This window comes from Pundamilia nyererei, unplaced genomic scaffold, assembly GCF_000239375.1.
Source record: "Pundamilia nyererei isolate P.nyererei 1_Seehausen unplaced genomic scaffold, PunNye1.0 scaffold00001, whole genome shotgun sequence".
NCBI lineage: Eukaryota > Metazoa > Chordata > Actinopteri > Cichliformes > Cichlidae > Pundamilia > Pundamilia nyererei.
Genome location: NW_005187402.1, coordinates 2,607,462 through 2,626,885, shown reverse-complemented (window position 1 = coordinate 2,626,885; position 19,424 = coordinate 2,607,462). Strand labels below are relative to the sequence as shown.

General features: G+C 40.0%; 1 protein-coding gene across 4 annotated transcripts in view; it reads right to left on the bottom strand.

Annotated features, from left to right (window-relative positions):
* Window positions 1-17,246, bottom strand: part of il1rapl2 (interleukin 1 receptor accessory protein-like 2) — a 479,888-nt gene extending 462,642 nt beyond the window's left edge. For all 4 annotated transcript variants that reach the window (XM_013913212.1, XM_005719422.1, XM_005719421.1 and 1 more), the window contains exon 1: window positions 15,982-17,246. The gene's annotated coding sequence lies outside the window, so the exon portion shown is untranslated. The remainder of the gene's footprint in view (window positions 1-15,981) is intronic.
* Between the last annotated feature and the right edge of the window lie 2,178 nt (window positions 17,247-19,424).

Genomic DNA, 19,424 nt, shown 5'->3' with positions numbered 1-19,424 from the left:
GTAAAGCGCTATATAAATACAGGCCAGGCCATTTTTCAACCAGATTCTGAACATTAATTTGGTTAGTCTGGCCTTCAACACAGTATTCATTGTTTATTTATTGTTTCTTATTATTTTTATTGTTATCCAACATAATCACTTTCAGAAAACGTCCCTCTTTTTATACAGATAGCATAAAAAGTTCTACTTTTCTTCCTAGTTTCTGATGGCATCATATTAATACATTTCAACATTTTGTCCTCTGTGTCAGCACACAGGAATTTTGGTATAATGCAGCCAACTACACCACCCACAACATGACCTCATTAATAAAGATCTTCTCACAATACTGAGAACTTTTAGAAAGATTAGTCAAATTTATGGCAGCGCATTTCTGCATTAGTGTGCTACAACCTACACTTGCTTATCTTTTGCAGGGATGCTGGTGACTACAGGCTGTCCTACTGCATACTGCTCACAGGGCTATACCACCTACATCGTTTACTAACCAAATCTTCTTGTCTGCACTGTGGGAGGAAAGTGGAGCTTTTACCCATGTAAACCTTACATAAAGGCCATGTGTGACATGCTCCTTTCTGTGAGTCGACTGTGGTTCTTAATGGATGAAGTTATCAGACCAAGAAATTCAGTCAGTTTCCTGCCTGCTGGAAACCTAAATGTTGACTGTATTAGCTTTAAAAGACTGTTTGTTTTAAAAGCCCTTTAATCGCATTTTGCATGGTACGAGGCGTACATTCAATTCTATAATCTGATCTGAGAAATGTTAACCCAAAAAATCCGAATCTACCAAAAAACAAAACGAAAAAGACAAAGAGCAGCTCTTGGCATAAAAAGAGACAATTTGAACTGTATAGCTTCATTCAGACCGTCTGACTCACCAGAGCTCATGCCAGTGTGGACCCACTGGCCAAGGAGGAGGTGCAGCTTAGCATTATAATGTTCCAGCTGCAGTCAACACAGTGTGGCCAAGCAGCTTTTTTCAAATCGTATCTCCCTCCAGACTGCCAGTTGCAGCTGCTTCTACCTAAACTTAAATTCAGAGATCCATATTTTTTGAAGTTGTCTAAAACCATAACACTCATAAATCCTTCTGATAGTCTGCAATCTAGCCAAGTGAAACTAGAAATGTGTTGCGTCTCCCTCCTTCTCTCCATTAATAAAGCCATGGCTGCTATGAAGAGAGGCTGACGGAGATAAATGGAGGGTGAGAAGAAGGAAAGTGCGAGGGAGGGAAAGAAAAGAGAGCTCAAGAGCAGGACACTTGGGGATGGAAGAAGCATCCATTGTTTGTTATTTTTGCTGGTGCACATACTCCGTTTCTATTTTCTGGTAAGCTGAGAGGAATGAAAACCAAGAGTCCCAGAGGACAGCAAGGTTAACCTGTCGTTTTAAAGTCTGCATGCACTCGTACACATTTATACTCAGGCTAGTACTCTACTGAACATCTTGTGAATCGTTGTGAGGATAAAATATGTAGGAATTTTAAAGATTTTCTATATATTTACAGTAGCTAATATGTAAATAAGCTGTCTAAACTAAATAAAAAATCAAATAAAACGCTGAGAACCTGCATCCAAATGCAATGATAAAGTTAAATGTGGGTCTTGATTTCTGAATAAGTAAATGTACCAACGCTGGCACTTAGCAGGCTGTGACTGTGTCGTGCCTGTTAGCTTCAATTGCTCCACTGTTGATTTGAAGCTTTTCAAACTGGCTGTGACATCTATAATCCCTGTTGATTTAAATTTAGTTGTAGCTCTCTTTGATCACAGCCAGGCCTTGACACTTTCGTTTGAAACTGCTAAGAAGTATATATTTAACCTTGTCTAAGGTTCACATGCTAACTTAGCCCGGTTCAATCCAGGTGATCATCATTATCAGCACATGAAAACCGCTGTTGGTGCAGGATGAGAAGACTGCTGAAGTTGTGCAGCCCATCATGCTTAAAGCAACCAGTTCAGCTGCTGAAAGATAAGAACACTAGAGGCCCGTCTTCATTTGGGATTTTTGAATGTACAGTGGTTTCTTTAGAAAACATGATTCATGTCAGATTCTAAAACGGGGTTGGCTTTGTATTCCAACCAGTGAAACCTGGGCGTAAAAACTCAGATAACTTACTGTCCTTCACTCACGAGGAAGCAGAGCCCACATCTGTGGTGCTGCACATTTTAGCCCATTTTACAACATTTTACATAAAATTATAGAAAAGCTCACAGTGAGAAAATCCACTTTCAAATAAATTTGGTTTGAGACACTTTCACAATTCAATCACCTCCACTCTCCCACTACATGACAGCATTAGTCACTGGGAAGAGTTCATCCCAAGGCTGTATTACTTCAGCACACTTTTAAAAAGCCCTCAAGTTAGTCCAGAAAACACAGGACTGTGCAGCCAGCATCTGCAGTGATTTATTCTGATGCTAGAAGCACAGATGGATGTCTTTTCTAGGGCAGTAAAACATTATATATAAATGATATTTCAAAGTTAGTTTGGTAAAAAAGAAAAAAAAAAGAAAAAAGAAACCACTTTGATTCTTTTGCGTCCTTCCTGATGCAAAGGAATCTAACCAGAGACATTTTGCTTGATGGGCAAATATGTAAATGACTGCACAACGAGCCACTGTAACAAATTACAAGGCAACATTGATTTGCTACATTGTAAGCTATTTTGTAACTTTTCAATATTTTACTTTTTTTTTTTTTAACATTTTTTCATATTATTTTTGGCTAAGTTATTTTTAACTGTCTGTGTTTGCTGTACATGTCCAGCAAGCACTGTATTTATTTCTATTTTTTACATTATCACAAAACTATGTGATTTTACTTATAGAAGCAGTAGTAGTAGGGGAATGATAAGGTTAAGGCTAAGAATTTGGGAAAGGATGAGATCTTCTTTAAATTCTTAAAATAACACATTTTCCTATATTTCATCTCACAGAGCCGTATGCAGTAGTAGCTATATCAACAAGTTGGAGCTCTCCTATGCCCGGACACCTTTGACTGCACCATTCACTTACAGCTGCATTAAGCTTAACACACCAGTTGAGCAATTACACTTTCTGCATAAAAGCTCAGGCACCAATGAATTCTGCAAATTGTTGGAACATGAATGACAGCAGTGTCAAACATCTGAAGCACAGGTAAAATATGTAAAGTACAGTAATTGACTGGAGACCAAGAAAAGCTCTGCAGTGTGCTCAAACAGATGCCATGAGCCTAATAACAGCCTTTAAAATTGCATGTGCAACAAAGTAGAATCAGCAGATAAACATGTCGAATCAGTTCTGCACGACGCTGATCTTTGCCATATTATGGCTGCTGCTTTAGCAGGCTGGAGTTGCACTGTTGCTGCTGTGTACACTATTCCTCTATTTGATCAGAATCCATAGGGATTGGCCTGTCAGACCATGTTAAGTCATCTAAGGGGAGGCTACACACACTAGTAGATGTGCTGAAGGCTGAACTGGAGAGTCACAGTGAGAAGAAGGAGGAGGAGGAGGAGTGAGGGTCTAGATGATAAGGCAAATTAAATAACACATAAAGGGATGAAAGGGCTATGAAATAGTTCCATTTCCTATCCTTTATATTTTTAATATTATTTCACTTACATATGCAGCATTTACAAACCCTATACAGCATTCAGATTCAGCTGAACTCAGAGATTTTGCACGTACCAGGGTGCAGGCAAGTGAATGGTAGAAATACTGACTGAGGGGGAGAAGATGATGCTGACAGCAAAGATAAAATAGAGCAGAGGTAGGAGGGTGAGAAAAGCAGCAGTGAACACTTGTAGAATTGTGTCAACATAACCTCCAGTCTTCAAAGTGATCTTCATAAAAGTGATGTGTTTTCCTTTTAATATAGTTCATCTGTTTATTATGGCAGTCAGCTCACTCAAATACAGTTATACAGAAAGCTGTCACTAATTTTAACAAATGTGCAGGCATTTAAATGTACAAAAAAGGATTGGGTTAGGTCATCTTATTGCACAATAAAATTAATTATAAAATCAATTATAAAATCAATGCAGATCATTGACCTTATAAACTACCAAATTAGCCAAACGCATTTAACTCACAAGATAAATTTACCAGTGCCGAATGTCCTTGTTTTTTAACACCTTTTCAATCTTCAGCTCTCTGTATAATGCTTTTGTGAATGCTGTGATGGTGGCGTGCATCGCACCAACCATTTGTTATTGAGTGGAGCTCACTTTTACTATGGTTCTGGTAAGATTGTCATATTTGATCAACACCTCAGTGATATTTACCTTCCTTACGAAGTAAGTGAATTGACCCAGAATTATCTGAGAGGCAGCCTTGATAAGGGCTGTTTGAATCTAATTGAATTTAAATGCAAATTACCTCCTATAGCATACAGTATACAATAGATCATGCTTGGTGAAAGGAGGTAATGCTATAAATCAGAGCAGTGCACCATATTACTGGCCATGAAATTAAATGATCATCATAAGATAACTTGTGCACATCATCATAAATGATAAATTACTGAGTAAAATCACCACTATATGTCAGTAGATTGTAGACTGTGGTCAACTAAATTCTGTTTACCCCTCCCGATTCAGTCCTAGCTATGGTGGCTCCAGTAGGACAAACAGCTCTGGCTGCCGTTCCCCTGTAGTGACTGTAGGCTCCCAGTCTGCTGTTTAACTTGGGTGTCCATACACTGTGTGCACAATTATTTGTGCACACAGTGTAATCCTCAAAAATACTAATCAAGTTGTATTTTTGAGGATTATTTTTTATTATTGAACAACTCCAGCGTTCTCGGTCAATCCAAAATGTTAAAGAACCTAAACCTGAATGTTTAGGAAAGTAAAAGTGAGGTTTTGTCTTTCTTAAGAGAATATATATATGAGTACAATTATTAGGCAACTATTAATGTGCAGAAGTTTTATGCAACAAACTGAAAAAACAAACATTTTCCCATCTCACTAGTTTATTTTCATCTGTGAAAATGAGAATAATAAAAATACTCATAATGTACATATTAACATTTCTGACATCAGTGACCAATATAGCAAACCCTTCTTTTCAATAACATTTTGCCTGAGGAAGAGAGTATATATAGAGTGTTCATCTCCTTAGGCCACACCCTCATTCATCAGGCAAATACACATCACCTGATATGCTTAAATCCAATAAGCACTCAAGTTTATACAGCTTGAAGTTGGAAAATATGCATAAAAATGATGATATGGCCAAAATACTCTTTTGCCTAATAATTGTGCATACTGGGCGTCCCCTTCTATTTACTCTCTAGGAGTAGGAGGAGTTTACAGGAGGCTGTAAAACTTTGGTGCTGATAGCTGCTGTTAGCTGTCATTAATAAAATCATCTTCGAAATTTATCTAACACTGTGGGACACACAGCAAAAACAGCTCTCATGATGTGAGAATGTCATTTGACAGGGGATTTTTAGAACTTTCAAGCCTAACATTAGCTTGTAACCAGCTGTTGTTGCTGTTTAACTGATGTGTTGTCAGTCATGTGCGACATAGTTGTAAATAAATAGGCATGTTTATGCACGTTTTCATGTGTTAGAGCCCTGACTTCATTTCAGGAGATGAGGTTTGAGGAGGATGGTGTGGAAATGAGAGCAGTGGTGGAGAAGGACAAAGACCTAATGAAAATGTACATGTAGAAATATCAGATAATCATACACAGTTTGAAAGAGCTATTTGTGATCTATAACTAAAAGTAACTTATGAGGTGTACTATGTACTCTAGCAACATACATAAAAAGTGACTGGGTAGAATGCCGATGTCCATCCTGGCCACTGTCTTCAGGAGTAATCTTGCGCCCACTCTGGATTAATTAGGTTTATGACAATGTGCCTGTTTGTTGGAAAACGATATTACGCACTATCATCATCATCATGAGTGCTGAAAGCCTTCACCCTTTAAAACCAAGCATATCATATTCAATACATGACTTTTAGAGACTTCTACATCATCAGTGTGATTTTTAGTCTCCCTGAAAAATCTAAATAAATTCTAAATCACACATGTTTAAGAATAAAAAAATTGTCAGAAGGTTCAATAAAAACTTCTTTTTTGGCAATTTTTTCATGGTTCAGGCTTTAAAAAAGAAAATATCTGGCTCCCATCAAAATGTTGGGAGAAAATATAACTAAACAGGTGGGTGAGCAATAATTTCACTAACAGTTTTTATTCTTTCATTAAATACTTCTGACATGGTTATCCACTTCTACAGGACAGATTATCTAAGTGCGGTTAGATTCCGTTGTGATTGTCGTTTCCTAACTCCTAATGAATTCTCCTTTAGTTCTTTCACTGACATTTGCTATAAGGTCAAGACTGTGTTTAAGAAGGATGTCGTGTTTTTGACTATTCAGCCAAAACCTGTGGCTTTATTTGTAGGGAGGGGCGTCTACAACCCAGACCGGCTAGCACTGAGGTTCAGCAGATTTACCTCTGGATGCTTTACCACTACAAGCCCACCAACATCATCACCATCATTCAGCGAACACACACGCACACACAGCAAACAAACATCGAATTAATTATTATTACAGATTAGGGTTTTGTGTAATCAGCTCTGTTTTACCCCAATGGATCTCTTTTCATTTACACAGAAGAGAAACATTAGAAATTCATGAAGTGAACACACACACGCACACTTTCTATTTCTACAGAAACCCTATTTAACCATATCCCTATTTCTTGGAGACAGGGAATGATGTAACGTGAATAAAAACAATCATTTGTGTCCCAGTTCTTTAGAGTAAATGCCTTTAAGCCATACATGGAATTTCTTGGAATTCCCTACATTTATTTCATGATTTCTAAAGCACTTGCTGCTTGCTTGGGATTCGTACATTTAAGGCTTAACTATAAACTCGTCAACACGTACACACACAAAAAAATGGAAAACTTATACGGTACTCATTGTGACAACTAAATCTCCTTTATACTGATCATTTACGGTTAAAGTCTATTGCTTGTTTAGACAGAGGGGTTTAAATGCAGGATGTCGTTTATCTTCTACCAGAACAAATGTAACGTGAAACAGCCCAGCAGCAAAATAAAATACTCTGCTGTTGCTCTGGTGCCAAGGTGTCTTCAACTTTTTTTCTCCACTTAGGACAAAGAAGAAAAATGCAGTCTCACTCTGGGATCCAGTCTCATTAAAGCATAATGCCTCTTTTATCAAGTGACTCCGTGCCAGAAAGAGGCCGGTGACCAAAATGTCTTCCACAAAGAGAGTTAATAACTGTGTGTACTTTCTGGAAACACTCAACTTTCTACACCAGCAAATGGTATTTCTGCTTTCTAACCCTGATGGACAGAACGTACGTTGCCCCACAAATATCTATGTCAGTCTTTCTGCTGAGGTTAGTTAGTGAAAGTCAGCGCTCTCACTTCAACAGCACTTTGAGGTCATCACGTAGAGCACACCAACATTCAACTGGATCATCTTGATTTAAACCTTCACGTCAGCAGGCCCCCACCCTGTCGATGATGAGTAAGACTCTGAGTCACCGAATCTTTATCAACTGTGGGGCGCCAGTCTGAGCTGAGGCTGACCTCCAGAGACATGTGAAATGACCTGCCGGCAACATAATAGTTTCATAACAATGTGCTTTACTATTATTCATAGTAGCAGAAGTGGATGTAGTGCTAGAGGTGGCCGCTTTGAGAGCTTAGTCTGAATGTTTTGCAGTTTGTCCCTATGGGCAGAGGTTGACTCCTCTCTGAAAGCCGGAATGAGGAGAAGTTCAATTTAACCTCACCCAAACCCTCCTCGCGTGGCACATGGGAAGTGACCCATCATGCATCATGCTGGCATCTGTGATTCTGTGCGCATGATATCTTAAAGTTACACCACGGGTGGAGAAATGATCTGATTAGATTTTGGAGGACCTCGCTGTATAAATTTACAAATTAATGAGGAAACACATAAAGTAGGTTTAAATTGATATTGCACATTTATTATTTAAAGACAAATGTGACAAAAATATGTCTAATGAACTAAAAGGCCTGATGAGCAGCAAATTGTTACATCTTAAATACAGCAGAAGTGTAGAGTAGTTTGCCAGCGCTTGCCTGGATCCACACTTGAAATCTACCCACTCCAATAATTTCTCTGAAACAGTGTGTTCGAACTTAAAAAAATGGTCTAATAAACACAGTGGGAAGACTAACAATTAGCCATTAGCACCATGAGTAGGATTAAAACAGCTGTCAAGCTGTTGTCGATTTCTATCAAGCTGTGCGCTGAAACAGGGATATTTCAAATGACCAGTGCTTGCTGGTTTCTGGCCTGCCCAAGGCTATGACCATGTTGTTCTGGGATAGTACTTTGGTATGGTATGAAAGTACTTCAGAGTCAGATGGATATGCTGGCTATTAGATATTTCTCTGATACAGGAAGAGTTTTTTACTTCTTTAAAACATTTGCTGAAATTTTCAGAATTAAACTTAACTTTGCTTAAAAAACTTGTTAAAGCAAATGTCTAATCAGCCAATCACATGGCAGCAACCCAATGCATTTAGTCATGTTAACATGGTCAAAGTGGCCTGCTGAAGCTCAACCCGAGCATTACGTTTGGGAAGAAAGAAAAAATAGGCAAATTTGAATGTGGCTGGTTGCTCCACAACCATTTCTAGGGTTTACAGAGAAAAACAGAGAATATCCAGAGAGCAGCAGTTCTCTGAGTTGATGTCAGAGGTTAGATAAGAATGGCCAGACTGTTTTGATCTAAAAGTAACTCAAATAACTACTAAGTAACCAGTCGAGGTATGCACTGTTAAACCTGGAGGCAGATGAGCTACAGCAGCAGAAGTAGGTAAAAACAATTGCTGGGATACATAGATATATAGAGAAAGGATGGGTTATGTAAAATGCTCCTGCCTGGGGGTAAAAACTTTGAGGTGGCTAGTCTTAGCTCTGATGCTCTGTAGGTGTTTTCCTAAGAAAAGAAATGAGAATAGACCATGTGCTATGTAGCTGGAGTCCTCTTTAATACTTTAATACTTAGCGCCTTCCATCTCTGGGGATGGGTGTAATAATCCTGAAGCTGTGACGTTCCTGTTTCTGAAGCAGATTTTACTGATAACTCGGTTTGCAGAAATGCATCATCATTCCTGCTGTAAGGATGGGCTCTGTGGTAGCTCATTAGAAACTGGGTTTACATAGGTTACATGCAAATAGACTTTAGAGTAGGGGACTATGGCAGAAACTCGGTGGTGCTATGTAAGTTGGTTTTTACTTGTGCAGTCTGAGATGAGATGTTTCTCCTACGTCTCACTGAAGAGCTGGTCCAAGCACTAAAGATTGCTGGCTAGCAAACTAGGCTAGCATAAATACACACCCACAGTTTGAACTTTTGAAGAACTATTCTAGTCTATCAGTTTTATTTAGCTGTTTGATTTGTATGATGTATGATGTATGATTTGTATGAACTAGCAACAGCAAAATTACAGCAGTGTCTCTCTCTTCTACCCGCTCATCACTGTAGAGTTGGCTAACATGCCAGGCCAGAGTAAAGACACAGAAACATTTTACATTTTTAAAGCTTTATATTTAGACATATGAGAGTAGCATTGATGTCCTTGTCTAACATTTCTGCAAATAGAATATTACTCAAATCTGTAAACCCTTAATTTCGGTTACCCTGAAATTTTTAATCACTCTTTTTATAAAGCAGAAAAATGTAACTCATATGTTGAAATGTTCTTTTAGGCTACATTCACACTGCAGGCGAAAGCGCATCTTTTCTGACCCTATGCGACCCATATCCGATCATGGTATGACAGTGTGAACAGCACAAATCCGATATTTTCAAATCCGATCTGGGTCACTTTCGTATGTGGTACTGAATCTGATACATATCTGATGTTTTAGAAAGCGACTGCTGTTTGAATGGTCATGTCGCATTAAATCCGTCTTTTATGTCACTGACACAAGACAGACGCCAATTATCTGCGCCGGAGAAGACATCACGGACGCTTCCTGGACATCCAGTGAAACTGTTGGGAAGACAACGTTGGAGAAACGTGAACATTTTATTTGTACTGTATAATCTACAGATTCTGACAGAAATCTCCAACTATCTTTTGAAACACCGCTCCTCTCTAAAACAGCAATAAGGATCATTATTAGGCCAAATTGTAAATAACAAAATAACTTTATAACTTAAAGCAAAATTGGGAAATGTAAAGTCCGAAACAAGTCTTTATATTAAGGCCTTCAGTCAAACAATACTGTTTGCTCTGAGTCTAAACAGAGCACGTTGTGTGTGACGTCGTCTTTTGTGCATGCGGCCGCTTGGAGCGTTCACACTAGAGCGCGTTTGCTGTCACATTTTATTTGTAGTGTGAACGAGCAGACAAAAAAATTGGATTTGATCAAAAAAATTGGAATTGAGCATTAAGACCTGCAGAGTGAACGTAGCCTAAGTCTGATCATTCAGGCAGTGGAGCTGACCACTGCAGATTAAACACCCTGAGTTTTCTTGTAATACAATCCAAAAGCATTTTTATTTAGACAAAATGGCTGTCTCTGAAAAAACATTACAAAAACTCAGAAAAGGTGAGCTATTTTTAAGTAGAACTGCAATACACAGAATATGCAAGTATACACATGCTACATGGGAGTTTCCACTTCTTTTATCGCAAAAAAGTGTTCTAATGTTTTTCATATATTCAATAAAGAATTAACCACGAGTCTGATGTATAACTGCTTCTTGCCACTGAACGAGTTCTTTCATATGACACAAAATAGGCTCCTTGATCATTTTATCTTGCATGAGATTAAATTATGCCGGATTTTCACTGAAGAATAAGGATTCCCACATTGTATGACAATACTTTGATCAAAGCTGCTCTTTGAAATGTTGCAATACACAAGTCATAATAATATCGCACATGCCATGCGGCATACGACTGATCAGAGGGTTCGATGTAAAACACAAGAGACAAATCCAGAGCGGAGAAGAGCAGAGCTCCAAATAAATCAAACTCCGTGAAGCGGGTAAAGAGAAAGAAGAGTTAAACAAATAATTTGATTTTAGATGAACCCTTTAAGTCTTTGACTGATTTTTAATTTCCCCCTGAAGAGGTTGAGCATCCTAAATTCACAACTTTAAGGTCAAAAGTGAACATTCGTAGGTGTAGCTGCGTTCCCATGAAAGGTGAGATCTAAACGACGAGTTTGCAACCTGATTAATCAACCTGATAACAAGTGTTTTTCAGAAGTTTCTAAACCTTCCTACCTCCAAGAAGCTTCTATACTATGCTATATGCTACAATGCTATACCTGTTCAAGTCACAGCCTTTTCAGTTAGTTGCATATTAGTAACTGATATAGCCTGGTTCTTGTACTGGGACCTTTCTGGATTAGAAGAGTTTGTCATTGCGTACATGTTACACATGAATAAACATCAACTTTTAATTGCTGAAATCTAAATTTCATTCTTCACACTGGAAACGTCGTCCGCAGCAGTAGGTCCAGCTCACCCACCCCAGCCAAGGCCCTGGCTCACACTCATTCTCATTTAAACACCATTCAGCTAGCGCTCCCTAATCCCACACTAGTTCTGAATACAGAAAAGAGTGGGTTCATGGTATCCTGCATATGTGCCTGTGCCTTTCCTGCAATTAAAGCTGACCAGCACACACAATGTCTTAGAAGTATATATGCAGCAGACTTTCATTTAACATTTATATTGTAAACTTAAGCTAGGCTTTGTGTAGAGAATGACTGAGTTATGAAGGTTGCCCTGCATTGTGCACAAAACCCCCACAGTTCTCTATATGAACAGGCTTTACAGTCAAGAAGAACTCTAACAGTATTCATATATAAAACGTCTCTGCTTAAGCTTCTAAAGCATTGCATCTCCCATTTAAATCTTGAAAATGAAATTCAAGATCCAGTAAAACCCTAACTTTACATATTTCATTTGTACATACAAAGCTTGCTAGAAGTGGCTTGATGTAGTCTACACATACAAATGGTAAGGACTCCAAACTGTCCTAAAATGTTTTGTTTCTTGTTCTCGAGTCTCCCTCATAAAGGAGAATTTTACTTATTTGAAACTGCCTGATTAAGATGTAATAAATCCAGCATATACAATATGCTGTATACCAAGCTTGCCTGTACAAATAAAAGGCATTTCTATATAGTGGCTTTCCAAGTTATCTTTAAATGTTGTGTAATTGCAGAGGTAACACTTGTGAGCGGCTTCAAACTGCTCAGCTCACACCCAAGGCTGGGTTCACATGTAGGTTCAGGCAGCACAAGACCTTTGCTTAAGGTTGGGGAAAGATCACGTTTTCCAGTTTTAAATCAGACAATAAATGTTTCCACGTCCCCGGGTTAATGCTTAAACACAGACATAAAAACAGGCATGGAATCATCAGGTGTGTACAAATATTAAAATAAAGTGGATATTCTAGTATAAAAAATGTCTTAACCTTCAACGCATGTTGTGAGTTTTCATTTTTGCACTGTAGTGCTCCCACAGCAATAGCTTGAGGTGACTTTTGTTTGTGTTAGAGAATCTAATGCTTCACAGTGGGACAACAGGCCTAAAGCGATGGTAAGTAACACAGGCGAGTCTGTCTTTGTCTTAAAGGAAATCCTTCCTCACTGCTGTTCAGGAAAGTACCTGGAAAGAAGTTGTGAAGTTTGAAATCCACATCTTTTCCAACTTAAATCTGAGAAGATAATGCATAAATGTATAGCATAGAATAGTGTCCTCAACATCATCCCCTGTATATCTGTCTCACACTCGCTCTCATTCATCCCGCTGTCGTTCCAGCCAATCTTCCTCCTCCCATATATTTCCAGCATCTCTTCGTACCTCATCATCCCCTCCACAATTTATGACTCTCTCTCTCTCTTCTCTTCTTGCTTCATGTCTTTAAATCTGTTCTCTCTTCTTATTTCACTTTATCTCCTCTTCCCTCCTTGTACGAGTCTCCTTCCTCCTCAGCTCTTTTGCAAATCATTTTGTCCCTTATGGCAAAATTTCTCTTTTTTTGTAAGTGCAGAGCTATTATAGCTCAATGTTGACGTTAAAAGTCTTTTTTCAGTTTGTACAGTATATTGCATCGTTTTAACAAGGATTCAATATATAACAGGTGCTGAACTGAATTAGCTTTGCCTCGAAACAATTATAATGGAAGAAACAGCAGCAATTCCCTCTGCGCTATACTCCTCCTCTCCCCTTCTTCCTCATCGCCCCTCTTTTCTGCTCCTCTTCCAACTTTCCGTGGTTCTGCCTGCTGTGAGCGCGTTGTACTTCTTGCTACTGATCTTTAGTTTCATCCTTTTTTTCTCTTTTCTGTGTCTAAGTTTTCTCTCATTGCTGTCTCCAGAATCTGAGGGCAGCTAAACGCACTGACTGAAGAGTCGCAGAAAAGTGCACTTTTCAGGTATCTTGATCATTTTTACGCATGTACATAGAAGTGTGTGGTTCAACATTTACATATTTCAAATGTATCCAGCATTGTTTGGTGTCAAACTTGGTAAAGTTGCAGTTTAATTGGACTCAACAGGTTCAAATAAATCCATTTCTGACTTATATTTTCTCCAGTATCTCGAGTTTGCAGTTATGGTGAGATGAAAACAAAGCAGAAAGTTTCTCTAATCGGGCTGTGACCTGCTGATGAGGATAAGGATACATGATGCTTTTGAAAATTCTCCCAAGTCTTTCTAATCCATATAGCCCACGGTCGTTCGGCTTTACAGCTGTGAAGCTGTTGCCAAATGTGGGAATGTTTTATTCAGACGGAAAATTTACATGTGATGAAAATCTTTATAAATACCTTCCAGCTTTGGGCATGTCTACACACTTCCAACTTTTTAAGGGTATTTTCTACGACAGGCCAACTAGACTGAGCACAGTCAGGCGTTGAGTGAGATGGAAAATATGGGACTTTTTATTATGTTTTCACCTTTCTCTGATGGAAACATAATACTCCAATCAGCATTTATTCTGCTACCATTGGATGGATCTATTAAGGCCAAGTTACATCCACTTTATGCAAGATGGTTTGGAATACCACTTAATGTGTCAGAGGCTCCACACCAACACACAAACAGAGTGAAGGTGTGCAGGGACAGGTTAGTTGTTGTTGCAGCTGGAACAGTTTGAGGGTTACACGGCTCAAATAATCTAAAATATCACAAGAGAAAAGTCTCAATAACATTACTAACATTAATAATCACGAGGGCCATTTACTGCGTAATGAGTTCTTTTACTTTGACAGCTTCGCTTGCAGGACTGTTCTGACACATCGCTGTAATGGATCTGAACATTCTCACCACTGCTCTTCTGTTGCCCCGATGTTTCTCCAGTACCTTCAATCTCCCATCTCTGCGCCTCTGCTGTAAATTACTCCCACCCCCTTCTCCATCTTTGTAATAGATGGCTGATGCTGGTCAGTGTGACAGAGTCGTCCTGCCGCCGGTTCATCTACCTGCTGATCAGATCTATATGACATCAGCTTCACACAATAAATCAGCGCGCACACACCTGCAGTTTCTGGTGGGTGCACGGCCTCCGTCCATTCTGACGATTGATGCGCACCTTATTGCTAAACGCCCAATATAATTAAGCTCCCAACATCCCACCCCGTGTGTGCACGCACGCACGTGTGTGTGTGTGTGTGTGTGTGTGTGTGTGTGTGTGTATCCTGCTCACATGCACAATTTGAATACACGTCTGTTCTTCCTTTTTCCTCTCACACAAAGTGTTAAAACTATAAACTCACACTTTCTGCCACTGCCTTCTGGCACTACACATCTTTTTTACATACACTTACACACGCACACGCACACAGTCTCTCTCTGTTCATCCTCACAGAGAGAGAGAGAGAGGGAATGGGGAGTGAGAGAGCACCTGCTTGTTTGTAAAGCACTCAGACAAACGGTCATCTGTGTTTGGGAAGACTTGAACAAATGGGAAAATTATACAGTGGAACCTAAACGACACTCTTTCACCCAAAGATGCATCGTCCCACGCAGCCGAGGAGACATTTTGGAGCATATCCAGTATTTTTTTGTTTGTTTGTTTGTTTTAATGCCTGTATTTGTTAAGAGCATATGATGAGTATACATGAGCAGAAGGTAAATAAACTAAGACTTCAGAAATAAGTACTGGAGCTGCTAAAGAAGTGAAATAACCAGAGAGACACAATAAGATGCAAAACGTAAAGATCATAAGACATAAAAAATGACCCCAAAGGGACCAGAGCGAGACAAACTGCCAGGTCACGCAAACATACAAAGAAAAGGACACAAATGACAAGCGCGTGTGCAACAAGACTGAGGTGGGAAGGAATAGCAAAGAAGGAGACAAGCGACGCAGAATAACGCCCGCAAAGAGACCGCTGAGTCCTCTGCAACCTTAGAGACACGGATGTGAGTTCAGAATGAACAATATTTCCTGCTTGGATGCCGACTCTTTATATCGTACTACAACTCTGGCTGAGAGTCCCTGAGCTTCCCTGGAGGAAATGCGATTCACCCGCGATGTCCAGCTTTTAGCACACTCGTGTTATTTTATCCGCCCACGTGTACGCTGATGCATGAATAGCAGGCAGCCTGTTGGCCTTGCAGTGAGTTTAAAAACCAAAACTGTCCAATCAAAGAGTCAAAGCCTGAATTTGTATCCAATCAAAACGATTGTAACTAACGAATGGACGCACGTCCTAAATAAACGACACCCGTGTTCTCTCCCCCTTTCCTCGCGCGTAAAAATGCTCTTCTTCACCTGAGTCTCTCACCTCTGACAAACACACACACACGCGAGGATCAGGCGCACTCCCTGCTCTCTCGTTCTTTCTCTCTCTGTGACTCGCGCCCTCGCTATCTCGTACACTTGGCCAGCGCGCACACACACGCACACACTCAGCACGAGAAGTAAACTCATCACCCGCACTCATTACGCGCACATAGGCGTTAAATCGGAGCGTGACATCCTCTTACCTGGTGTTTCAGAGGAACTAATCCTGAATCCAAGCAGATAACGGAATCTTGACCAGACACAAAGGTTAAAAAAAATAATCCCAGCACTGGCTCTCTTTTCTTTTCTCCTCTCCAAAGTGACGGGACGATATAAGCGTAAATAAACAGCCGAAGAAGGTTGTTTTCTTCTCTCCTCTGCCCCCAAAAAATGAGATGTAGACCCTCAGACAGCCTCTCTGGCTATAAAAAGGAATAAAATCCCTTTTCCTCTTCTCTCCTTCTTTCTCCGAGATGTTGGTAGGATAAAGTCTCCCCCAATTAACCGCAGTTAGGCATCTCCCCCGCTCTCCCTCTCTCTTTCTCTCTAGCTTTCCTTTCCTTTCCTCCGCCCTCCGTGTATCCCGCTCCTTTCTTCCAGGACGGGATGGAAGACAAAGAAAAAGCAGGTACAGACCTCTGTGTTCAGTCTTTTCTCTGACTCTGTCCGGGCAATGGTGTGGAAGAGTCGCTCTACTTTGCGCAGCCAAAAATAACTTCCAATCTCCAAACTGGAATCCCGAGAAGCGCTGGCACTCAAATAATCTCTATTAAATTCTTACAATATTCATACTGTGGCGCTGTAGTAGAAATGACGCCTTTATGTTCGTCCTTGTTGCACTTTGTGGAGGTTTTTCTCTGTCCCTATAATATTTCTACAGGGGATTTAACGCGCCTGCAGCAGTCAATGTGTGCCCACAGAAATGTTGAGGTACTTAATATTTTATGATTTATGATCTCTCTAAAAGTCATGTATAATTCCTTTATATAAGGTTCATTCCAAGTTTCACTGCTTGCAAGACAGCTGAAGGGAATGACAGGAAATGTGTCCTTAATGACCAAGTAATAATCTGCAGGTTCCAGCTTTGTGGGTTGATATCGTCAGTATATCGATTCATCAATAAGTAGAATCAGAGGGGCTGCTGGAGAGGCATGAGAATCAAGCTGCAGTGCACCGTTCACCTTTCTCCTCACATCCACTCCAACAGCTCAAAGTTTGTCCGTTAAAAATCTCCAGAAGTCAGTCAGCCAATCTATCAGCTCATAAAAACAATGAGTCCATACTCAATCAGCGGTCGATTACTTACAGCGCAGTAATTCAGGAACAGGCTTCCGCTTTCCCCTAATTTTCCCTAAAAGACCTTTTTGGAAATAATAGCTTGCGCGTGTTCTCCATTTCTCTCTGCTGTCTCCTCTTTGCTCTCCCCCTTTTCTTACTTTTCTTCCTCTCCAGGAATGTGTCCCTTACAGGTCAGAGTGTTAAACCAACCTTTTTTCTTTCCTGGACACAATCCCGGAATGTGCTTTGCTGCCAAAATCACAAAAAAAGTCTACTTGAAATGACTTTTGGAAATCCTTCTCGTAGCGCTGGGAGAAAAGGGAGAGGAGGGGAGAGCGCGAAGCCTTCAGCCGCTTCTTCTGGGTCGTCCACCAACCCGATGAAGAGGAATGAGGAGATGGGGAGGAGGAACAGGGGGAGCAGTATCTCCTCCCTTTTTTAGGCTACAGAACGATGAAGGGACCAGAAGAAGAGGAGACTGGAAGGAGGAAAGTGTCTGCTCCTCTGATTAAACCACAAAGGAGGAACACCACTTTTGATTCGGTGGCTGAAACAGCGCCTCTTTTCCCCCTCTCTTCCAGAAATACTTACCCTGCTCATCCGTTTCCCTCAGATACTTTACTACCTGCCCACAGAAAGACAGATAAGAGACATGAAATCTGCCATTTCTCGCGGAGGCTTTTATCCAAAGTGCCTTAAGAGAGTCCACAAGAGAGCGCAGAGAAGCCAGAGAGAGAGAGAGAGAGAGAGAGAGAGAGAGAGCGAGCGAGCTTTGGGCAAAGAAAAAAAGAAAAAAAAGAAAAAAGAAATTAAAGGAATATCCTTTTTCTTGTTTCTGTGTTTTTGTGTGTGCTGATGTTTAAACCCGTGCCCATGTCAGCTGGTTTACTGTCGTGGGTAACACGGAGGGTTTGTGTTGTTGAGATGAGACATTGATAGAAATGACTGGGACAGACTGCACCGGGCTGCTCTCGCTCCCCACGCGAACGGCGCTGTTCCTTCAGCACTACACAGACACAGAAACACACAACCACAGCCAGAGTGGCGAACAGAAAGAAACGAGGTGAAGGTGCACAGATACGATTTTCTTACATTAAACTGGACTTTTTATGTAGTTAGTTAGTTTTTGTTTTATTTTTCCCTCTTAGTGTTTGTGAGTTGGTGTGTTCATATCATCTTACCTGCATTTTAACGCTACAGATCTTTATTTTTAGAGGGAAAAACACAAAGGGGTAAAAAGAGAAAGTTTTAGAAGAAAAAATATATAAGGGAGGCTCGTAACAGCGTGCGAAGGAGACAGCGAGGATAGCCAAGTGTTGCTGCTGGGGTTTTGTTGCGTCAGGAGGGTGAACAGTGCCACATTGTTGCCCCCTTTTGGCCACTGAGGGAAATTATCTGAGGGGGCGAAATGGGAAAAAACATTTAATGGTGAAGGAAGGATGCTTAGTAGAATTATCAGGAATTAGATATGTTTCTTTTTTAAACAGGGTCTATAGGCTTTAATTTGAGGAGGGGAAACCCTGTTGTTACACTTCTATTTTAAAATACGGGGGGTAGTGTTTTTCTTATCTGTAATGCTTTTCCAGAGAGTGCAGCACGAGTTCAATTATGAGAAACAATATCAGTTAAAACAGAAACTATATCATTAAGTTCATGCTTCAGTCACCAATGACCATTTTCCTCGGGTCAGGGACTGAAAGTTTCATGGCTAAATGAGAAACTGTGACTGCAGTTAAACCTCCACATGCTGCCTGGCTAATTGGCCTATGATCTTAGGCAGAAATTACAGAGGTGAGAGGGGAGGAGTCTCTGGATCCTTATGCCTCACCTGTTTAAGTTACTACTTACCAACACCTTTACTTCGAAAATATTTAGAAATTTAAAGCTAAGAATGTGTCAGCTGCTTATTTTTCTTCATTTCTGTCACTTACATACAGAAACAATGTGAACAGGATGTGGCAACAGAATGCACGTGAAACAGAGAGGAGACACATTCAAAAAGAAAACACGGGACAACATATACAATGAGAAACTGTTACAAATGTACATTTGGGAACTCTTACAAACAGTGCAGTTGTAGCTTTGAGAGCGAGTGGAATGAGAATGCATTATTTCAAGGTAAGTCCAGAATAAGTTACACTGAAGAGAGAGAGATATACGCAGTGAATTATCCCCATCGGAGACTATGAGGCTAAAATGTGCCATAGCATGCATTCACACCGGGTTATACAGACAGTAAATATTGTGATTATCATGCAAATTTAAAATGCTTAAATATTAATAGACATAAGAGAGACAATTCTTCCATTCACAGAGTTGAGTCTTGCTAAAACATGTTATGTTGACTGATAGCTTGTGCATAGAGGCT